The following is a 23,125-nucleotide window of genomic DNA, read 5'->3' on the forward strand; positions in this document are numbered from 1 at the left end:
ATCTCATTTTATATTGTCACTGCCTCTTCTCCTATCCTCTATCCTGTTTTTAGCCTTTTCTCCTATTCTTTCATTTCTGTCTCCTCCTTCTCCTATTCTTCTTACTATTCATTCTACTACTTACTATTTAATTGTCATGTTTCCTCTTCTGTCCTCTCTAGTATTTCCTCCTACTTGCTCCTCCTCTTATTCCCTCTGCTTTTCCGCTTTGTCTTTTTTTGCTCTTCTTGTTGCCCCTCCTCTTTCCAACTCCTGTTCTTTTCTCCTCCTCCTTCAGCTCTGCTCATCCTCACTCTGCGCTCTTACAGTACAGTGGAAAGAGACGGGGTGATGAGCTGTAGACTGTAAAGGAAAGAGGAGTGACAGAAGAGAGCAGCAGGTGGATTTACAGGTAAAACTGTGGGTTTATTTATAACTGCACCAAATGAATTTCAAGTGCTGTTTTTCTTGGTGGGTTGTTTAAATAGTCTTTAAGTTTGAAGTATAATGGGAACATAGAAAGCAAGGGACAGTTTGCTTTCACAGGATGCCGTTTCAATTTTAGTACAAAGTCTTGTTAAGTCCAGTTCCCTCATCTTTCTGCTACATTTATGGCATTTATGGCATTCTGTGCCACATATTCAGGGAGGGCATCGATCTCTCTACTTTGCAATCCATCTTTTTCTTTGCTAAATTTATTTTATGTCTGGATTATGCTTTTATACTGATTTGTTTATGAATTTATGGACTTGTTTCCCTGGAACTGAGTACATGTGGACAGTAACCATTTTAACAGCAGATGGATAAAGAGGGGATAAATGAATAAGTATTAACTGATGTGTGATCAAATGTGGTGGCAGTATCTACAGCCAATAATTAAATAATCAGATGAGATTGCATGAAAATGTGCGTGTGAATATAGATAAAACAATGTGAATGTGTACATTTTTAATAACAGCAAGCATTTAGTGAAATAAGGCTTACTAACAGGCATCTAAACTTGCCTGCAAGCAATATATACATTTACATAAAATATATACAAAATCAAGTACTATATAGCTCATCCAAGAAACTTCCCCCAAATGGATTAAGTAATTAAGCAGCAGCAAAGATTTACATAAAAGAGCCTTAGCTAAGTGAAATTAGAGGGGTTTTCTGTCCTGCAAAGGGTGTTTGATTAGTACAGTGATTTTTTGGGGGAAAACCTCTAATGCTTCAGGGAAATGTAACATAGCCAACTTCACAGTCCCCAATCGGTTCAAGTGAAGGTTTTTAGATGAGCTTTATATAGATATTGTGGTCTGGTGCAGCTTTTTCTTTTCCCTTTTTTCTTCTTTTTTTTTTTTTACTTTTTAATAATGGGCATTTGTGTTTGTGTGTGTGTGTGTGTGTGTGTGTGTGTGTGTGTGTGTGTGTGGCATGTTTTTATATCTTGGTGGGTTTTATATCTATATTTGTCTCCACAAATATAGGACATTTGGCTGGTCCCCACAAAAAAAACAAAAAAAACAAACAAAAAAAACCCTGCTTTTTACAAAACTACAGCTTTTAATTACACAACTAAAAGAGCCTTTGGGTTGCTGAGGTAAATGTTTGGGTTAGTGTTTACGGAAGGTCCTCACAAAGATAGAAAGAGAAAAGTGTATGTTTAATGCTGCTTCTATCTGGCTTTTATTTATTTGTTTTTTGTTTTTTGTTTTGTGTTTACTTATTTACTTACTTTGTGTGGTTGTCTTTGTGATTGCTTGTGGGCTTTGGGAATATAAATTCTAAATTCATTAATATCATTATTTTAATTGTATTTAATTTTGAATTGGTGTGAATACAGTACATTGATGCATTTTCCTATAGTGTTCTATATGAATAACAGATGGGGAAAAACAGGGTCTATTTTCATTTTAAAGATCTCTCTTTTCTCCCAGAAATCTTTCATTCTGAGATCTAAACTGTTTCTAGTTTTCATTTTGCCTAGTTTCCAGGAGTAAATTGGTGTGTGATAGCTGGGTTTCACATGAAGAGGGTAATTAAGTGCTTTCAGCTTTGCAGAAAGTCACACCTGTCCATCATGCCTGAGTATAATGTTCTATTTTTGAAAAATGTGTTTCTGTATACTGTACATGTCTTCATTTCAACGATCCTGTATTTAATTCTCCTTTGTTGATTTACCATTGGTTGAACTCCATGGGTCATCTTAAGGGCTGTTTCATTTCTTTGCGACTATGAAGTTCATTAGAGAAATGTCAGATAAGGGACGTCAATATCACTTTAGAGTTCATCAGGACCAATTACCTGGGAAAAAAACTCTGTTGCAATTTCATTCTCAAAATTGTTGGTGAAATTTTTTATTAGTGGAAACAGGGGCAATTAACTTAATAATTAAATCAAATAAATTAGACTATGCATGTTTGTATTTGAATTTTTATTCCATTGATTTCTCCATTGGTATACGACATGGGTTAATTACTTTATGTTACTCTGTTAGTGAGTTAGAGACAGTGTGCATCTTTGTAAATCTGTGTGCCAAGGTGCCAAGCTGAAATGAATTGGAAATCTTTTGAATTATTGAGTGATCATTAAGATAGCTAGCTAGCTTGTTTTAAATAACCTAGCTAGCCAGAGAATGATGGGTTGTCTCTGAAGTATGTTAGCTAAACGTGCATAGCTTATTGTAGCATTTTGTTTAAATAATATATTGTTCAGTAACTACTATGAACTATTCAGTAAATACAGTGAAACTATTAGGAAAAGATAACTACACAAGTGAAGAAAACAAGTCAGGAGACTTGTGGCTAATGACCCTACATTAAATATTTCTTGACTATGTGATAAAGATGGGGGTAGAAAGTGTTCTAGAAAATGTTTAGGATAACTGATGCTGTGTGTTCCAGTCTCTCCACTGGCTGGCACTTGTTTGATAGCTACATTTCAGAATATTTACCAATACTATAGTTGACAGAAGCACAATCATTCACATTTTAATAAAATTATCCTTTTGACTAATACTACAAGCTGTATTGTGTGTTTTATGTGTACTAGTGTTACCATCACCAACCACTGTCAAACAGGTTATCGAATTTCAGAGAAAAAAAAGTGTGAGATAAATGTGATGGAGAGAGAGTTGTGTGTCCTCTTTTTGTCCTCATTCAGATCTGAGTGACAAACGAAAAGAAGTGTATTGTGTTTCTTCTAGTGTCTGACCTGCTGTGATGATTATCTATTATTCAAACACAACCACTTCTGCATAAGTCAAACGTGCAGGTAAAGTGGTGCTTGTCATATGCTAATGATTCTGATAGTACTCCATATACTTTCTTAATGCATCTCTCCTATTGACAATATCTAATATTATCTCCCAAATAGATCTGCATTATGTAAAAAAAAAAAGCATATTGCAATTATATTGATACACTGAGGTCTCTCTCTCTCTCTCTCTCTCTCTCTCTCTATATATATATATATATATACATATACATATGTGTATGTATATGTATATATATATATATATATATATATATATATATATATATAGTAGCTCACAAAAGTGAGTACACCCCTCACATTTTTGTAAATATTTGATTATATCTTTTCATGTGACAACACTGAAGAAATGACACTTTGCTACAATGTAAAGTAGTGAGTGTACAGCTTGTATAACAGTGTAAATTTGCTGTCCCCTCAAAATAACTCAACACACAGCCATTAATGTCTAAACCGCTGGCAACAAAAGTGAGTACACCACTAAGTGAAAATATCAAATTTGGCCCAAAGTTCAATATTTTGTGTGGCCACCATTATTTTCCAGCACTGCCTTAACCCTCTTGGGCATGGAGTTCACCAGAGCTTCACAGGTTGCCACTGGAGTCCTCTTCCACTCCTCCATGACGACATCATGGAGATGGTGGATGTTAGAGACCTTGTGCTCCTCCACCTTCCGTTTGAGGATGCCTCACAGATGCTCAATAGGGTTTAGGTCTGGAGACATGCTTGGCCAGTCCATCACCTTCACCGTCAGCTTCTTTAGCAAGGCAGTGGTCGTCATCATGCTGGAATACTGCCCTGCGGCCCAGTCTCCGAAGGGAGGGGATCATGCTCTGCTTCAGTATGACTGAAGAGGGACAATTGGGAGTTACACTGAGGTCCCAGGAGGTCTCCACTTTGAACTTGTCCCTCTTAATACAGCCAAAAATATACCATCATACATACCCCCAGTCAAATAAAGAAATGGAATTATAGACTGACAGTTTCTTAGTCAGGAACAATGCACTATTTTCACAAATCTTTTCTCCAAATTCCTCAGTATGTGACAGCACAGTGTCCTTTCCCCTGAAAACATGACACAAAATTGTTTATATAGGCAAAATGCAAATTCCCTGACTCCTGAGCACAACAAAAGCAGCTTTAACCCAAATTGTGAATATGCTTTTTTATTATTTTTTTTTTTGTTACACTGAGTTTTCAAGTGAAAGGCACCCCGTAATTTCTTCATTACATGCAAAGCTCTTCATAAGCAGTGGATAAAGTTTGTTTATTTGGCAAGCCTCTTCCAACATTTTTTTTTTCTCAGAAGAGTGTTGAAAAAAAAAACAACAAAAAAACAGATTAGTGCAACTGAGCACAGCTTATTTATCTGGTGGTTTAATGACATTAAATAATGAATCAAGGCTCCTGAGTGGCATGTTTACCCTATCCTAATGATGCCAAAGCCATGCGATCAAGAGAGCATAACTGGCTCTCCTTTCTGTCAATTAAAATCACACTAGCTAGGTAGTCATCAGTGTGACTTCCTGTTTTTTAAAGAGTTCAGTTACCGCTCTCCTCCTAGTGTGTTCAGCTTCAGTGTGATGTTTCATCAGCAACGATGCAGTGACAGTGCTGCACATGTCTATGCACATAACATAGAGCTAAAGTTTAAATGTGTGGCTTTAACGGAGTTTGCTGATGTATGTTATACAATAACCAATAATTATCTAATTTGAATTGGGGACCTCCTGGGACCTCAATGTAGCAATTTAATTGCAATATGCTACTGTTTTTTACATAATGCAGATCTATTTGGGAGATAATATTAGATATTGTCAATAGAAGAGATGTATTAAGAAAGTATATGTACTGTCAGAATCATTAGCGTATGACGAGCACCACTTTACCTGCACGTTTGACTCATGCAGAAGTGGTTGTGTGTGAATAATAGATAATCATCACAGCGAGTCAGACACTAGAAGAAACACAATACACTTCTTTTCTTTTGTCACTCAGATCTGAATGAGGAAAAAACTCAGTTTCTGTCCCAAATTACATGATCTTTTACTCTTGACTGTTTCCTCTATTAAGAGCCCTTCTGTCAATCACTAGCATTTGAGACCCATCCAATTACAGTATGCTTCTCTGCATTATGTAATATTGTACATGCTGCTTCCAATCGATCACTTAATTATATCAACTTCTCTAATTAATAATTAAAAAGTTAAAAGGTTTTTGGTACAGCAGATCTGTAAAGAATTCTTACCTAATAAAATATATTTAGAAACATCTTATAAATGTTATAAAGTAGACAGGCAAGTGTTTAATAGAACATCTAAAAGTAGTAGGTAGAGAAAATTATACCAAAGTGACTTCTTTTTATTTAGGTCAGGACGATCCAGTGTGAGTCATGCGAAGTGAGAATGGCGCACAAGTTATTTCCTAGTCTGAAGTTGGCAACATTAAAAAGATTATTGCAGTAAATAATTTTGACAAATATTGCACCCTGACACTTTGATGATAATTAGGAAACATTGTTTACAATTTATTATTATTCAAGTTCTCACATAATAACTATTTGTTCTACATAACAAAGCAGACAGATCAGACCAGTAGACAGTATATCTAATGATTTAATACCAGACTTTGTCTTTAGCTGATGGTGCAGTAAACTTCACCTTCTATCTCTCTTTTAATTGTTTGCTGTTTAAACCAGCCACAGTAGTTTCTTCCCCTTAGCTTGCTCTGATTGGCTGATGGCCAATTTTTCTTAATAAAATCAACAAACAAAATGTCAGTGTCTATAAATTTCCTACAGCTCTAATGAGGTATGACAATATTAGTATATGCCAACACACTCTTTTATTCATGCATTCATCTTCTGTAACTGCTTTATTCCTGTCAGGGTTATGGTAGGTCTTAGGGACACTGGGCATGAGACAGGTATTCACCCTGGATGGCATGGCATGCACACACATTCACACACTTATTCACAGCTGGGACAATTTAGAGTAGCCAATTTATTAAGCAACATATTTTTTGGGGGGAGGGGGGATTTGAGAACCCAGAGGAACCAATTTAGATGCAAGGAGAACATGAAAAAAGTCCACACAGACAGTGTCCGAAGCTAATGATTGAACCCAGTACTATGGAACTGTCAGGGGGCAATGCTAATGAATAACTGCAGTGCTTTTATTTAATCTCATCCATTTTATCATATTTTCACACTTTTCAGACATTTCTTGATGTCTCATATAAAGGGTCAGAATGGTCAGACATTATTTCACAGGAGATATTGAACCTTTAAGCTTCTACTGGTAAAATATTTATTATTTTTTATTTTAAAAAGTAAATTGGTTGCTATAGAGGGTATGCATGTGACGCATGTGAGTGGCAAAAAGTCTGAGCGGCAGCATTAGTGTACAGTGTGAATTCCGCAAAAACATAGAAAAACGCATCTAAAATGGGAAAAGGCTGTTGTGCAATCGACTGTGCTAACAGATTCAACAGGAATTCGGAGCTATCTTTTTGTCTTTGGAGTGGCAACAAAAAAAAACCATTCCTTCTTTTTTTACTAAGTCGAGCAGTGTACTGTAAGTGTAAGTTCTTTCAGCATGTAGTGTTCATGTTGTACAATGCTGAAAAATTTGCTACATATTTTTTTTTAAACGCTGCCTATTTCCACTAATGAATAATGGGGGCTCATTCATTATCTGACTGTGTTTTACCTTCACAAATATATAACGCTAGTAAGTGTAAGCAGTGTTCGCTACAAACAAACTAGAACTAGCTAGTTTACGGGTTACCAGATAAAATGATATAATAAAATAAAAATGTGTACATACCTGTTCACATACAACTAGAATGTTTATTTGTGTTCTTCTCACTTTAATTTCTCCAACAAATCCCGGCTTGAAGTAGGATCAAGTGTCAAGGCTTTTTTATGCCTTCAGACTTTACTTAGTGTATTTCCTGGGCGTCTAAATCAGGTACATATAAATGTCAGGAAAACCGATTTCTGCCCACATGCCAATGTCCATGGACCACAGGTTTTTGGGCAAGTTGTAAGGGTCACTGTCGAGTCCAACTGCCTTAAATTTAAGCTAATAATTGTTAGTTATACTAACGTTTTCTCTATTAAAACCAGCCATTTTTCTGGATGTTTTGCCACTCAGTCCAGCCAAGTGGGCGTGTTCCAGTGGGAAAGTGATGTCAATGCATACCCTCTATTTTCCCATTTGCATAAGCACATAAGTTTGTTGTGTTAACTATTTACCCCATATCTATTTGTGAAATTGGGTGCAAGGTTTTGTTTATTTATTGCAACTTTTAACTATTTGAATCTTGTTGGCTGAACCCCCCCCCCCCCCCAAACACACACATAGAACAATAGGTAGAACACTAGGTTTTTCAGAACTTACTTATTTACTCATGTCATGGCGATTCAAATTTAAATGCACATTAAATTTAGCATTAAATGTCAATGTCAATGTTAAGTGTCAATGGTTAATTATATTTGAAAACCTATTCACTAATATCCATTCATTTATTTATCTTCAGTAACTGCTTTATCCTGGTCAGGGTGGCTCTTGGTTTGGAGCCTATGCTGGGAACACTGGACGCAAGGTGTGAATACACACTGGATGGGACATCAGTCAATTCCAGGCCTCTATACACATATTCATTCACAACTAGGGCAAATTAGCACAGCCAGTCCACCTACTTGCATGTTTTTTTGGGGAGGCAGGTAGGAGGAAACCCACATGGACACGGGAAAACATGCACAGACAGTAACCCAAGCTCACGGCAACTACCTGCTGTGCCACCCTAGTCACTAGTAAATAAATTTGAGGGGGAAAAAATAAACTGCTGTATTTCAGGCAACTTTCTTTTTCATCTCATTTCATTTTGAGTGACATCCATCATTCGTTTTTCTCAGGAATGTGTGGATGTTTTTTCTCATTTCTGCTGCCTCATGCTGCATTGTTTCCCTTTTGTCTCATCTGTCAGTTCATGGATAAAGGATGATAGACAAGATAATGAATGAGAGCTCTGGGGATCAATCAGTGACACCACACTTCCTGTATCAGTCTGTCAAATGCTGCTCGCTTACACACACACACACACACACACAGTGGGGCACTGAGAAAGGTAACAACTTGAAAACGGCAGCATTGCTTCCTCAACCCAAGTCTAGCCTTAAGCATGAAAATGGAATGATTGAAATAAACAAAATTATCTGGCAAAACATCAAGACAATACTATGATTAGGAAATTAGCAAAAGCCTAGAAATAAGCACAATAAACATAATATTATGGGTTTGTTTTCTCATAATGAGAAAATTAGGTTAATATTCCTGTGTTCTACATATTTTAAAATGTATTTTAGATGTACTGTTCAATGTACTATACTAAGTCATAATTGTGAGGCATTTTCTTGTTATTTTGAGCTTTTTTTTTTTTTTTTTGTTAAATTGTTATTTTGAAAATCTTTGTCTTTATTCAGATAATGATGTTGGTCAGTCTGCCTAGTGTACCACTAACATTAACCTGACTGATGGCTTGATAGTTATGGCTTTATTCTTACATATGGGTAATGTTTTTAATTCAACACACATTTTATGCTCAAATCCCCATATTCTTGATTACTACATATAAACAAAAGTCAAAGTATACAATCTGATACACAACATAAAAATATTATGAAAAGAATCATAAAAATGAGCCTTAATTTTGCAATGTGTACAAAAGGTCTGTACAAACTGAACAGATATATTAAGTGTTATAACAGATATAGTAAGTATAATTATAACATTTCATATTGTGTCCAGGATACAGAGACTTTAGCATATTGAAAACCAGTATGTTAGTGTGCTAGGGTGCTTGCAACCCCAACGCACACAGCTCCTGGCTTGGACTCAATAGATATTCTGGCTAATGTGAGGCTGTGTCTCAGCCTCACCATCTGTCCCTCTACTCTATCTCTCGTATCATCTAACACATACACACGTGCACACACACACTCACCATGAATATACACATACATTTGGGATTCTCTATGCTTCTACAATTTCCATTCAAAACACAGCCTTGGAGAGATCTCGCCTGCATGAAAAACTAGGGTTTTTAGTGTTCTGACTTTTATTAAATTGGAGACACACAGATACAGTTGTACTGTAAACCTGCAGAAAGCAGCTCTAAGGAATATATTTGCATCAGGGAGGGGTCAGATGGAGAGTGTGATGTGATCCTGCTTCCTTTATGCCCCCAATGGCATTTCCTGTAGATCTCCTATCCATGTTCTAAATCATATAGCAAACAAGATGGCAAACAAATAGCAGACTTAACGGTCTGTCTACATAATAATTTTTCCCTATGCTGGGGAAATATGCACAATCTATAATACACTAAGATGCAAACAAAATTCACATCATTCCTAAGATAAAGTTTATTTTTTCTTTTACATAAAAGATTTTATTGCATTCTGCAGTTTCTCAGTAACATAACAAGCTGTCACAATTTGACTTTTATAAACAAAAAATGTGCAGAAAATGACCAACTATATTCTATAACAGAATGTGCCCACATTAGTGCTTAATGTGTAAGGCATGAGGCAGCACCAAGCAAGAGGTGATCTGACACATAGTCAGAGAGAGCAAAGGTGCTGAATCATAGACATAACAGTGCTTCAAGCACTTCACATAATACAAGAGTGTTGAATGCTAGCACATACAGTTGAGGTCATAAGTTTACATACACCTTGCAGAACCTGCAAAATGTTAAAAAGTTAAAATAATAATAATAATAATAATAATAATAATAATAATAATTAACAAATAATAATAATAATGAAGGATCATAAAAATTGTTTTTTATTTAGTTTTGCCCTGAATAAGCTATTTCAAATATCAGATGTTAACATATAGTTCACAAGACACAACAATAACTGAATTTATACAAATGAAAAAGTTCAAAAGTTTACATACGTTTGATTCTTAATACTGTGTATCTTTACCTGGAGGATCCACAACTGTTTTAATGTTTTGTGATGGTTGTTCATGAGTCCCTTGTTTGTCCTGAGCACTTAAATTGCCCACTGTTTTTCAGAAAAATCCTCCAGGTCCTGCACATTCTTTGCTTTTCCAGCATCTTCTGCATATTTTACCCCTTTCCAACAGGGGCTATATAATGTTGACATCCATCTTTTCATACTGAGGACAACTGAGGGATTCATACACATCTATTACAAAAGGTGCAAACATTCACTGATGCTCAAGAAGGCAACAGGGCCAGGGGGGTGTAACATTTTGAACAGGATGACATATGTGTAGGTATGATGACCATGGTACAGTGAAGGATCACAATCCGGACCGCAGAATCTCTCACCTTCTTCAAAAAACAGCTAAAGACCCACCTCTTCCATGAACACCTAACCAACTCATAAAAAAAAACAAAAAAACAACAACAACAACAACAACAAAAAACATTATACATATTTGCACTTTCCACCTCTATTCTGTGCACTTTGCTTCTTCTGGAACTCAATTAATGGATCTTGTATGGTAGCACTACTTGTATTGTTCTCTGCTAGATATATCGCTTTGCTTGTACTTTTCTCATTTGTTAGTCGCTTTGGATAAAAGCGGCTGCTAAGTGAATAAATGTAAATGTAAATGTAGGATTGCATCCATAACATTTCACTGATGCTTGTGAAAGGATGTGTTAAGCTTCTCAGTATGTACTCAGCCTCACAGCAAACATTTTGCTCAGAACACCTATAAAAGTTGTACATTATGTTTGAATACTTTTGATTCTTTTTACCAGAGACCCAAAAACGGAATTTCAACCTGTTTTGGGGGTGCCCAAGCATTAAATTTATTTGGATGTCACACTCCATAGTAGTGGTTAATGGTTCATATGAAAGTAGACACTCAGGGCTTTAGGAATTTGAGAAGTTTTTCATTAGTATTTATTTTTTTAACAAGCCTATTAGGTTTAAATGTTATCATTTTATTGTGGTAGTTGTATACAGTGTTTTACTATCAAAAAAGCTTTAGTTGTGCTATCTGTTTTATCTCTGTTCCAGTGTTATTGTGGAGAGGTGTGAATTGTTTTCCCCGCCCCTTTTCCATTGCCCTGCACACCAGCAGATAAACTCAGAGTCTTGATACTCTACACACAGAAACCCAACACTGTTCTGACTAATCTTATAACAGACTTGCAGTGATAATTCATTTGTTTATGCTGATTTGTTTATACTATCTGATAAGTCGACTGGAACTCCAACAACATAACATGAACCAAACATGACTATCAGTTAAAAAATACTTTCTTAGCTTGCCTTGAAAATTACCCCACAACACAGTCATGTAATTTACACTCTCCTCCCAATGCCATAGATTTGCTTTACTCATCTGAGACAGCTCCTTAAAATCCCCCAATGCACATATGATATGCAGTTGTAGTTTGAGCAGTTGGCCAACAAGTTTCAGAAGCCGAAACAACATGAGAAATGACAACATAGTCAGTAGCCTTTTTGACCATATCCAATATCCACTGATGTCTGATGAATGGTATATTCAACAAGCACATATGGATGCGATAGCCAGGTGTCCACATACTTTTGGCCACATAGTGTATGACACTATTGCTGTCTTGTGGCCATGTGAATTGTTGATGCCTGATTTAAAAAATAAAATAGATATTCTCATGGCCTTTTCAGTCACATGCTGCAATTCATAACATCACTTTCACCCCTACATTAGGTAGGTACTTCTGTCATGAACCATGGTAGCTTGAAATATAAGCAGGTAATGTTAATAATCTGAATGGACTGCCCCTGAGGCCAGCTCTGAACTTTCCTCACGTAAGCATTGATATTACTTTTCAACTTAAGTTGCTGACTTTTGTCGTATGGGCAATTGTTCTTAAAATATATAATTTTTCTCTATTTTTTACAAAAAAATTTTCTCTATCAGTCCCTCCATGATTTTGCAATTGCAGAAATTAAGGCAAAATCAAGGAAACCACAATATTCGCAGGAGCTTACAATTTTTCTAAATTACTGCAGATTTTCCACAGATTTGGACCAGGACGCATCACAATGTCATCACAATGCGTCATGTAATATCATGACAGCACACATTCAACTAAAGTCCTCTTCTATTCACATGTGTCGAACATGAGTACAGCTAAAAGATATCATTTACCAATAAACATCACTGCGAAAGAGTGCAACACAATTTAGTGCAATAGAAATTTCACTAATTCAAGTAGTTTTCTGCCAAAAAAGCAAACTCAGCAAATTGACTCACGAATTTTGAAAAAAGAAAAAAGCCTCAGCAAAATCAGGCATTGTTGGGCCAGGACAGTCACAGAAAAACTCTGCGAAATCCTGGTTGGGATGATTTTTGAAGGTGTTACGGAACGAGACTTGGACAGGAAGTAAGCGCAGGAGGGAAATCTTTATTTGAAACTCAAACAGAGGACATGGAACGGAAACACTAATTGAACTAAGGCCTGAACACTCCTTAAACTAATACATGAACGTTCTTTAATCCAAGACATGAACCCTCCTTCAACTAAGACATGAACGTTCCTTAAATTAAGACATGAACATTACTTAAACTAAGGTAGGAAACCCTCATCTAACTTAGGCATGGCATGAACACTTAACTATGGCTTGACATGAACGCACAACAATGGCATGGCATGAATACTCAACTATGGCATGGCATAAACACACAACTTGCTTGGCTTCGTGTTGCTTTGCTGCAACTCTTTAGCTTTGTCTCTCTTAGTCCAGTCCCAATTCACGTGGGTAGATTCCGTTTAGCTCAGGTTAATGCTGCGTGATGTGCGCAGCAACACGAGGCGTTTAAATAACTAACATGATTAATCTAAACCAAAGACACCTGGGTTAAATCAAGGACATCCTCAAACAGAAACTAGAACTCAGGCAGGAAGCGAATAAAAACAAAGAGTCACGTGAGCCGCACAGCAACCGCGCCGCAGTGCCATCTGCCGGCGGTGGCATAACAGAACCCCCCTTCAAAGGCGCTCTCCCGGAGCGCCAAAAAAACCCCCCTCCAATGGGGGTCCGGGGCCGCCGTGAAAGCTGACACTCGCTGCCACGACGGGGCTGGAACGCTGGGCGCCGCCCACGACGGGGCTGGAACGCTGGGCGGAGTCCCCAGTGGGGCTGGAACGCTGGGCGGAGTCCCCAACGGGGCTGGAACTTGGAGGGACTGGACCTGGACTGGAACTTGGAAGGACTGGACCTGGACTGGAAGGCTGGGCGGCATTCCCAGTGGGACTGGGGCATTGGGCGACATCCGCCACGGGGCTGGAGCTCAGGGCGACATCCTCAGCGTGACTGGAACGCTGGGCGATGTCCTCAGCAGGACTGGAACGCAGGGCGACGTCATCAGCGGGACTAGCAGGCTGGGCGGCTTCCTCTGCGAAGCAGGAAAGCAGAGAGACGTCCTCCTCAGCGCAGGTAAACAGAGCACTGAACTCTGTGGGGCAGGCGAACGGAATACCGTCCTCCGCGGAGTAATCAAACAGAGCAGCGTACTCAGAGGTGCAGGAAGGCAGAGGGACGTCCTCTGCGGGGCCGGACAGCAGGACAGCCTCCTCAGCTGGGCAGGGCAGCGGGACAGTTTCCTCGGCTGGGCAGGGCAGCAGGACAGCTTCCTTGGCAGATGAGACCTCCCCGTAGGTCTCTGGCCGGAGCTCCGAGGTTGCCGGGTTGACCTCCGGGGGGAGCTCCACAGCCGAGACCTCGCCGTAGGCCAATGGCTGGAGCTCCGAGGTCGCCGGATTGACCTCCGACGGGGGCCCAGGGGTTGCCCTGTTAACCACGGGCTGGAACTCCACAGCTGAGACCTCCCCATAGGCCTCAAGCTGGAGCTCTGAGGCCACCATGTTGACCTCAGACGGGGACCCAGAGGTTGCCATGTTAACTTCGGGCTGGAGCTCCACAGCTGCGACCAGAACCTGAAGCGAACCTGCTGCTGCTTCTGTCTGGTCCAGCCATGCATAATAGAGGTGCAATGGCCAGTCCTCCCTGTCCATTACTTCGATTCCCCTCTCCAGTATATCCAGGCGGTTTGCTTGCCCCGGCTGCGAGAACTCCTTCAGAAAAAGTTCTGAGAACTGGGTGACGTCATAGAGGGCACTGGACCCTGAACGGGCCAGCTGCTCTGCCCAATCCCGGGCCGGGCGATAAAATCGGGATACTAGGAAGCCCAGCCACTGTTTCATGGTAGGCTTGGGGGCCGCCAGGCTTGCAAAGTACACCTGGCTGTGAAACAGGAACAGCAGCGAGTGGGACCCCCACCCATACGTTTTCAGCGGCCGTCCTCTGTGGTAACTGCACGGACTTGTACTGCGGCCAGTAGTCTGAGCGCCTCCCGACCAGGTGCTCTCCTGCTACCTCCCTGCTCGGGCATGGCATTCTGTTACGTAACGAGACTTGGACAGGAAGTAAGCACAGGAGGGAAGTCTTTATTTGATACTTGAACAGAGGACATGGAACGGAAACACTAATTGAACTAAGGCCTGAACACTCCTTAAATTAATACATGAACGTTCTTTAATCCAAGACTTGAACATTCCTTAAACTAAGGTAGGAAACACTCATCTAACTGAGGCATGGCATGAACACTCAACTGAGGCATGGCATGAACACTTAACTATGGCATGACATGAACATTCAACTATGGCATGGCATAAACACTCAACTATGGCATGGATACTCAACTATGGCATGGCATGGATACTCAACTATGGCATGGCATGGATACTCAACTATGGCATGGCATAAACACTCAACTATAGCATGACATGAACATTCAACTATGGCATGGCATAAACACTCAACTATAGCATGACATGAACATTCAACTATGGCATGGCATAAACACTCAACTATGGCATGGCATAAACACTCAACTTGCTTGGCTTGGTGTTGCTTTGCTGCAACTCTTTTAGCTTTGTCTCTTAGTCCCGTACCGATTCGCGTGGGTAGATTCCGTTTAGTTCGGGTTAGTTCAGGTTAATTCCACGCGACGTGCGCAGCTACACGAGGGGTTTAAATAACAAACACAATCAAACAGAAACATAGACACCTGGATTAAATCAAGACACACCCTCGAACATCAACCAATGCTTAAACAGGGGAAAACCAAAACAAACAAAAGGCGCGTGTCCATATGCAAAAGTCTCTAATCTCTAAAGATCTAGATCTCAATCTCTTAAGCCGCGCGTGCATGTCGACGCCGCAGTGCCATCTGTCGGCGGGAGCGTAACAGGTTAAGATTTTACAGTTAAATATTACAACAAATTTTGAATCCTGACATAACACTGAGCCTTAAACAAGAAATACAAAGTGTATAGATAAATACAGACACTGTTATCAATATATTTGGTCCAGTTTTAAAAAGGACTCTACTGAGACAATGATACAAAGCAAATAAAACAGAGCATAAACATTGTATTAGGTTATGAGTTTACAGCCCTGTTATCAAGTTTGTTAGAACTGTATATGCATGACGGACTGATTTATTTATTTTTAACCCATGATCACTGATAGAGCACATACATTAAACACACATTAAAGCTTTTATTGGCCATCAGACAACTAAATATATACACTTTGTTTGAGTGTAGATTTTTGTGAGAGAATTTTTTAATGATATTGGATTGCTTTTTGCAGATCTGGCATCCCTTCTAGTCAGGAAATACAATCATATGTTGTCAGGATGTAATTGAGACACAAAAATACAAGGTGTCTATCCAGACTACCAGACTATCCATATAAGCTATTAATATCAATAGTACACTAAATGTAATTTTTTTCAATTTTTCTTGTAATTTTTTGTCACTGTTTCGGATGCTAATGGCTATAGTTCAGTTTTTAACTCAAAAGAATGTTGCATACCTGTAACATACAGTATAGCCACCTAGAAAGAATACTATTTATTTCACTTACTAGATAATAAACTGTTACAACAAACTATACATTTTAGCGCTGCATTAATATTAGCTTAGTGGTTAGCATGTTTGCCTCACACCTCTGGGGTTGGGGGTTCGATTCCTGCCTCTGCCCTGTGTGAACGGTGTTTGCATGTTCTCCCTATACCTCTTGGGTTTCCTCCAGGTACTCCAATTTCCTCCCCCAGTCCAAAGACATGCACTGAAGGCTGATTGGCACCTCTAAATTGTCTGTAGTGTGTGTGTGTGATTGTGCCCTGCGATGGGTTGGCACTTCGTCCAGGGTGCCCCCCGCCTTGTGCCCCGATTCCCTTGGGATAGGCTCCGGGCTCCCCCTGACTCTGTGTAAGATACGTGGTACAGAAAATGGATGGGTGGATTAATTAGTTATACTATAATAAAAATATTTTTATACAGTGCTGTGAAAAAGTATTTGCCACATTATTCTTCTGTTTTTGTTTATATCTTGTACTAAATTCTTTCAGAAAATAAAATAAAGTCTAAGATAAAACAAAGGCAACCTGACTAAACACAAAATACAGTTTTTAAATGACAATGTTATTTTATTGAAGCAAATAAGTTATCCAATACCAACTGGGAATGTGTGAAAATGTATTTGCCCCTCAAATCTATGAAACTGCATTCATAATAGGGTTCAGCTGGACTAGACACAATCAGGCCTGATTACTGCAAACCCTGTTCAATCAAATCAACACTTAAATAGAACTTTTTCAACAGCAGGAAGTTGGTTAAAAGTTCTTACCCAGTAACACACTATGCTAAAATTGAAAGAAATTCCAGAAATGATGAGGAATAAGGTGATTGAAATACATCAGCCTGGGAAGGGTTACAAAGCTATTTCAAAGGCTCTGGGCCTCCAAAGAAACACTATGAGAGCCGTTATCTCCAAATGGAAAAACTCGGCTCAGGAGTGAGCCTTCTCAGAAGAGGCCGACCTTCCAAAATTCCTCCAAGAGCATAGTAACTACTCACAAAAGAGCCAAGAATAACATCAAAGGACCTAAAGGTCTCTCTTGCCCAATAAAGGTCACTGTTCATGACTCCACTATCAGAAAAACACTGGGCAAAAATGGCATCTATGGAACAGTGGCGAAGTGAAAACCACTGCTAACTCAGAAGAAGCTCTTGTCTGAATTTTGCCAAAACAGACCTTGATGATCCTCAAACCTTTTAGGAGAATGTTCTGTGGATTGATGAGTCAAAAGTGTAACTGTTTGGAAAACAAGGGTCCCGTTACATCTGGCATAAACCAAACACAGAGTTCCAAAAAATGAACATCATACCTACAGTCTAGCATGGTGGTGGAACTGTGATGGTGTGGGGATGCTTTGCTGCTTCAGGGCCTGGGCAACTTGCTATAATTGAGGGAAGCATGAATTCTGCACTCTACCAGAAAACCCTAAAGGATAATGTCTGGTCTTCAGTCCGTAAATTGAAACTCAAGCGCAACTGGATTGTGCAGCAAAACAATAATCCAAACATAAGAGTAAATCCTAGTCCTAGAATTAAGTGAAAGACTGATCTCCAGTTATCGGAAGCATTTGGTTGCAGTTATTGCTGCTAAAGGTGGCACAATCAGATTTTAAGTTTAAAGGGGAAATTAGTTTTTCACATGGGTGATAGGTGTTGGGAGAGAACTTTTTTTTGCTTCAATAAAAAATAAATAGATAAATAAAAACTGTATTGTGTGTTTACTCAAGTTGCCTTTGTTTTATGTTGTTTTTTGTTTGAAGATCTAAAACTATTTAGTATGAGATATACACAGAAACAGAAGAACTTTTTTTTTCCACAGAAATACTTTTTTCACAGCAGTGTATAATCCTATTTATCATCATTTTGGTTTGTTTGACCCTTTTTACTACAATAGTAGTTCATGATTACTATTAGGCTAGATCATGTTTCGCTGTAGCAAACAGGCAAACAAATAATTAATTAAAAGTGCATTAGATCGATGTCTCGATCAGAATAACCCAATTTACTGGAATTGTATAAGAGAAAATGTCAACTAAATTAGTCAATATAAACCCATTTAAAATAAAATGGAATGACTGTGGGGGCTTGTGCCTTCTTTTTTTTAAACAGGCATCCAAAGTAACCAATTATTAGCATTTTGACCCTTTTCTTCACTTTGGCTGCCTTTTAGGTACATCAGACAGTTTTTAATTGGGCAGTTGGCTTTTTTTGGCCAGATGGCTGCTGAGTAAAGATATGAGCCTCCACAGACAGACAGCAGGACCTTGGATTAGCAAGAGTGAGTGAGAGTTAAAGAGGGAATAAAAACGCAAGAGTGAAGGAGAAGGCAACCAGAGTGAAACCAATGTGTCTCAGCACGCTTTTACCTCCATGTTACCACACAAAACAGAATGTAACCTAATTTACCCATGAGCTTGAGCCAATATGAGTACTCATGTCAATGTGTCAGGTAGGGAGAAAAAAAAAATCTTTAATTGGGAATAATTGCTAGGCAAATTGTCTAAATCAAATTATAACTACTAAAATCTCAATATGAAATTCCTCCAGCCATATGGTTCTCAAATTAGGGTCCAGGGATTCCAGGGGCTGTGAAACATTGCCAGGTCCACAATTTTTTATATTTTGTTACAGTTCTGTTAATCACAAACCACTTTTATAAATGTAATTACATTTATTGAGGGTTTGGATAGTTATTAGCCTATTTGTGGGTTCACTTTATATGAAAATGTTTAATTCAAACCTCAATAACTCAAAAACACCAAGTAGGTCTTAAAAATAATGTCAACTTGAATCTAATGATAAGTCGTGAATAAAAAAAAATATCTATGTGAATGTTTGAATAGTTGGATTATGCCCATAAAATGAATCAGTACCAAGTGGGTCATTGGCATAGATAAATACAATCATGTGAAAAAATAAGTACACCCCATGGAAATTGTTGGCTTTTTAGACATATTTTGACAAACAAATTTTGCATAATTGTCCACCAATCTCTGACACTGGCTTGCTGGAATTTTTGACCACTCTTCCATGCAATATACTTTGACTAGGCTATTCCATAACCCTCCATTTCTTTTCGAGCCATTCCTTGGTGGATTTGCTAGTGTGCTTAGGATCATTATCCTGAGCACGAGCCTCGACCTGAGCAAGGTCCATTTTTGGTTCAACTTCAACTTTTGGACAGATGGCCTCAAATTATCTTCAAGCACTCTTTGATATGATGCAGAATTCATATTTGAATCAACGAATGCAAGCGGTCCAGTCCGTGAGGCAGCAAAGCAATCCCAAACTATAACATTTCCACCACCGTGTTTCACAGTTGGTATGAGGTGCTTCTCCTGAAAAGATGGCTTTGGTCTGCACCAAACATGTTTGCTGTTACTGTGGCCAAACAACTCTATCTTTGATTCATCTGTCCGGAGCACATTATTCCAGAAGGCCTGGTCTTTGCCTATATAATTATTGGCAAACTGTAGTCTTGCAAAGGCTTTTTCCTGGCACGCCTCCCATGTAGGTCAAATTTGTGCAATCTCTTTCTGATTGTAGAAGCTTCTTGGAGACTTCTTTTTGCATCAGACGCTCTATTAAGTGCTAAATGTGGGTGTGTTCATAGTTAAAACATGTCTATTTTTCTTTGTCACCTTCATGGGAGTTGAATATGAATGTATGAAAATCGATGGCATGGCCAGAGAGGCAATTTAAATGCTAATTTTGCCAGTGAGAAGGTCAGCTAACATTTTGGATGGAATAATGGGGGTTAGCACAAAACATGTCAATTGAGATGCTAATTAAAATGTAGTGTCAGGTTTGGGCTGTACAATTTTTTCCATAGGGGTGAATCTTTGGGTTAATCATTACAAAACTGGAATTTGTACTTTATTTAAAAGCAAGGATATATGCAGGGATAGTCTGATAGATAAATAAACTGATGGATTGATTTTTGACCGCTAAAGGTAAATGTCATTGGCCGTGCAGCTTACATAACCTGGGAACATTACATGGGTTTTATTGCCATCTTTGGTTTTATAATTAAACAGAACAGAAGATATATGGAGGTAAATATATTTATGGCTTCCTAAATAGGTACCAATCTGAGAGAAATAAATGAGGTTTCTCTGCTTATATTAAATCTGTGTGTGTGTGTGTGTGTGTGTGTGTGTGTGTGTGTGTGTGTGTGCAATAACAGTTTAAGTAAAGACACAACATGTGAATTGGCTAGTGCAGGGGTCCCAAAACTAGGAATCATGACCCTAAGTGGGGTTGCTTGATTTGCAAATAGGATCATGAGAGAAACTCACAATCTCCTCTTTTGTTTTTTAATTTCTTTACAAATTAATATTATAAATATCGCTCTGACCGTGAAGACACGTCTTATTGACATGTTGCTGGAAGTTACAGTCTAACCAAGTAACAAAGAGTTCAAATAAAAATGGACAAATTACTCCTGTAGTTCCTTAAAAACACTGAGGGACTCTGACTCTGCAACAAAATTAATCAAGAAAAAACACACAAAAATATGGAACATTTATTGAATATGAATTTACAAGTGTGACGTTAATGAACAAGGGGAAATCAAAATGCCTCGTCTGTGGCAGAGTTTTGATAAACAACAAAAGCAAAGTACTCGAAGTTCTCTGTAAATGATCAACTCCTTTGATAGTTCCTATATGTGTGAAGCTGGATTCAGCGCTCTCTAGCCTGAATTAAATAATTTGAATCTGGATATGACAGTGTAAATGAGATGTTTGAAAGGCTGTGCCGAGAAATGCAAGCTCACTTTTCCTACTAAAGTCAGTGCAAGGGCATTCCTTTGCTTTCAATTTTCACTTATTGCAGAAAATTCATAATGTCTTTTTGGGGTTGTTGTTTTTTTCCATTCTATTTGGGCCAAAGATTTGATAACTCTGAACCATATATAATTTACAGTGGTGCTTGAAAGTTTGAATTTTTTTGCATAAATATGACCTAAAACATCATCAGATTTTCACACGTCCTAAAAGTTATACTGGTGATCCCCTTGTGCAGCAATAACTGCAACTAAAATTATCCGGTAAGTGTTGATCTATCCTGCACATCGACATGGAGGAATTTTAGCCCATTCCTGACTTTAATTTTACCTTCAAATTAACTGCTAATCCTAGAGTTTCACATACTTTCCCACTCAAAGATATGTAATATTGGATCATTTTCCTTAATAAATAAATGACCAAGTATAATATTTTTGTCTCATTTGTTTAATTGGGTTCTCTTTGTCTACCTTTAGGACTGTGGAAAGCTGATGATGTTTAGGTAATACTTATGCAAAAACTTTAGAAAATTCTAAAGGGTTCATTGCCGAGATGTCCACAGAGGGGACAGACTTTTCTAGAGAGACTTTGGTGTGTGTAAAAGAGAGAGAGTGACAGAAGCAGTTTGCCAGCTTTTGTGGTGTCCCACTGCCATTATGCACAAGGCAGGCTTTAACCTTCTTATCAGTAGACAGAAAGAGACAGATAGTAGAGAAGCACAGAAGGTCCCAGATTAAAAAAAAAAAAGCTTATCATTTATTAACTTGCAAGACACACAGAAAACCAGCACCACAACCAGGGCTCAGTTTGGCTTCTTGGGTGATTGTGTCAATATTTAAATCTGGTTTGACACATAAATTAGGCTGTTAAATTAGTAAGGTGGTTAACTAACTAACTAACTGATTCATGTGGGTTTTTCCATAGTAGCTAGATTTTTGGTGTCCACCGGGATAGGAATGGTGGTTCTCCCATTGCTTGATTGCACCATGCCCCTGAAAATAAAGTGGGATTGCACTAGTAAAAATGCTTCTGTTTGGCATTCTTTTTCAATGCTTTTCATTACAAATGACATTATCAGCAACACCTTTACTGATATTTACATAGATTTCTAAATATTTATATGAATTTCAGAATTTCGTAGTATTTGGTATGTCCCCTGACTCCACAGGCTTGTGTAAAACCTGATGATCCATGTTAGATCAAATCCATCCCCATGTCATCTGAACATGTGCTTCAATGGAAGGAATAAGTCTCACAGAAACAATTGATATTTTGTACAAATCCGTCAATATCACAAATTTACTTAAATTTAAACAGTGATCTAGAAACTGTGCAACATCTTGAATATTGAATAGTCAAGACATATATTTGGCCAGTTTTATATTTTCCCCATTTTCTCATGGAGGTATAAAAAATGATGGAAAGCCAGACAGAAAGAAAATCACCAAAGTACGGGATGAATTAATAGTCCCACACAGAGATCTAATACTGTCTAAATAAAGTGAGTGGATGAGTAAGTGAGCAAATAAAAGAACGACTGAGTGAGGGAGTAGATGAATAGCAGTGTGGGTCAAAGTTTTAGTTTAATTTATTAGTTATATAAATCTCTAAATAAATTCACTGAATTCAACTGCTTGCTTATTCAAAATACTACGTATGAACTTTTCATGATTTATTATACACTAATCAGCTATTTCTCCCAGCTGACACTTATTAATGAAGAATCCATCCATCCATCTTCTACCGCTTACTCCTTTTCAGGGTCACAGGGAACCTGGAGCCTATCCCAGGGAGCATGGGGCACAAGGCAGGGTATACCCTGGACAGGGTGCCAGTCCATCGCAGGCACCCTCACAGTTACATACACATTCACACACCCATTCATACACTACAGACACTTTAGACATGCCAATCGGCCTACCATGCATGTCTTTGGACCGGGGGAGGAAACCCCCGCAGCACGGGGAGAACATGCAAACTCCGCACACACAAGGCCCCGGCGGGACTCAAACCCCGGACCCTGGAGGTGTGAGGTGAGCATGCTAACCACTAAGCCACCGTGCTTGTAATGATATTTGTAATGATATTTGTAATGATATTTTAGTCTTGATCTCTTCCTCTACAATAAG

At 38.5% G+C, this 23,125-nt stretch overlaps 1 protein-coding gene across 1 annotated transcript in view; it reads left to right on the forward strand.

Moving 5' to 3' along the window:
• Window positions 1-318: 318 nt before the first annotated feature.
• The window catches only part of LOC128606240 (SH3 and multiple ankyrin repeat domains protein 2-like), a 165,904-nt gene continuing 143,097 nt past the window's right edge, over window positions 319-23,125 (forward strand). Inside the window, exon 1 of the mRNA XM_053622277.1 lies at window positions 319-391. The gene's annotated coding sequence lies outside the window, so the exon portion shown is untranslated. The remainder of the gene's footprint in view (window positions 392-23,125) is intronic.

This window comes from Ictalurus furcatus, chromosome 4 (assembly GCF_023375685.1).
Source record: "Ictalurus furcatus strain D&B chromosome 4, Billie_1.0, whole genome shotgun sequence".
Taxonomy (NCBI): Eukaryota; Metazoa; Chordata; class Actinopteri; order Siluriformes; family Ictaluridae; genus Ictalurus; species Ictalurus furcatus.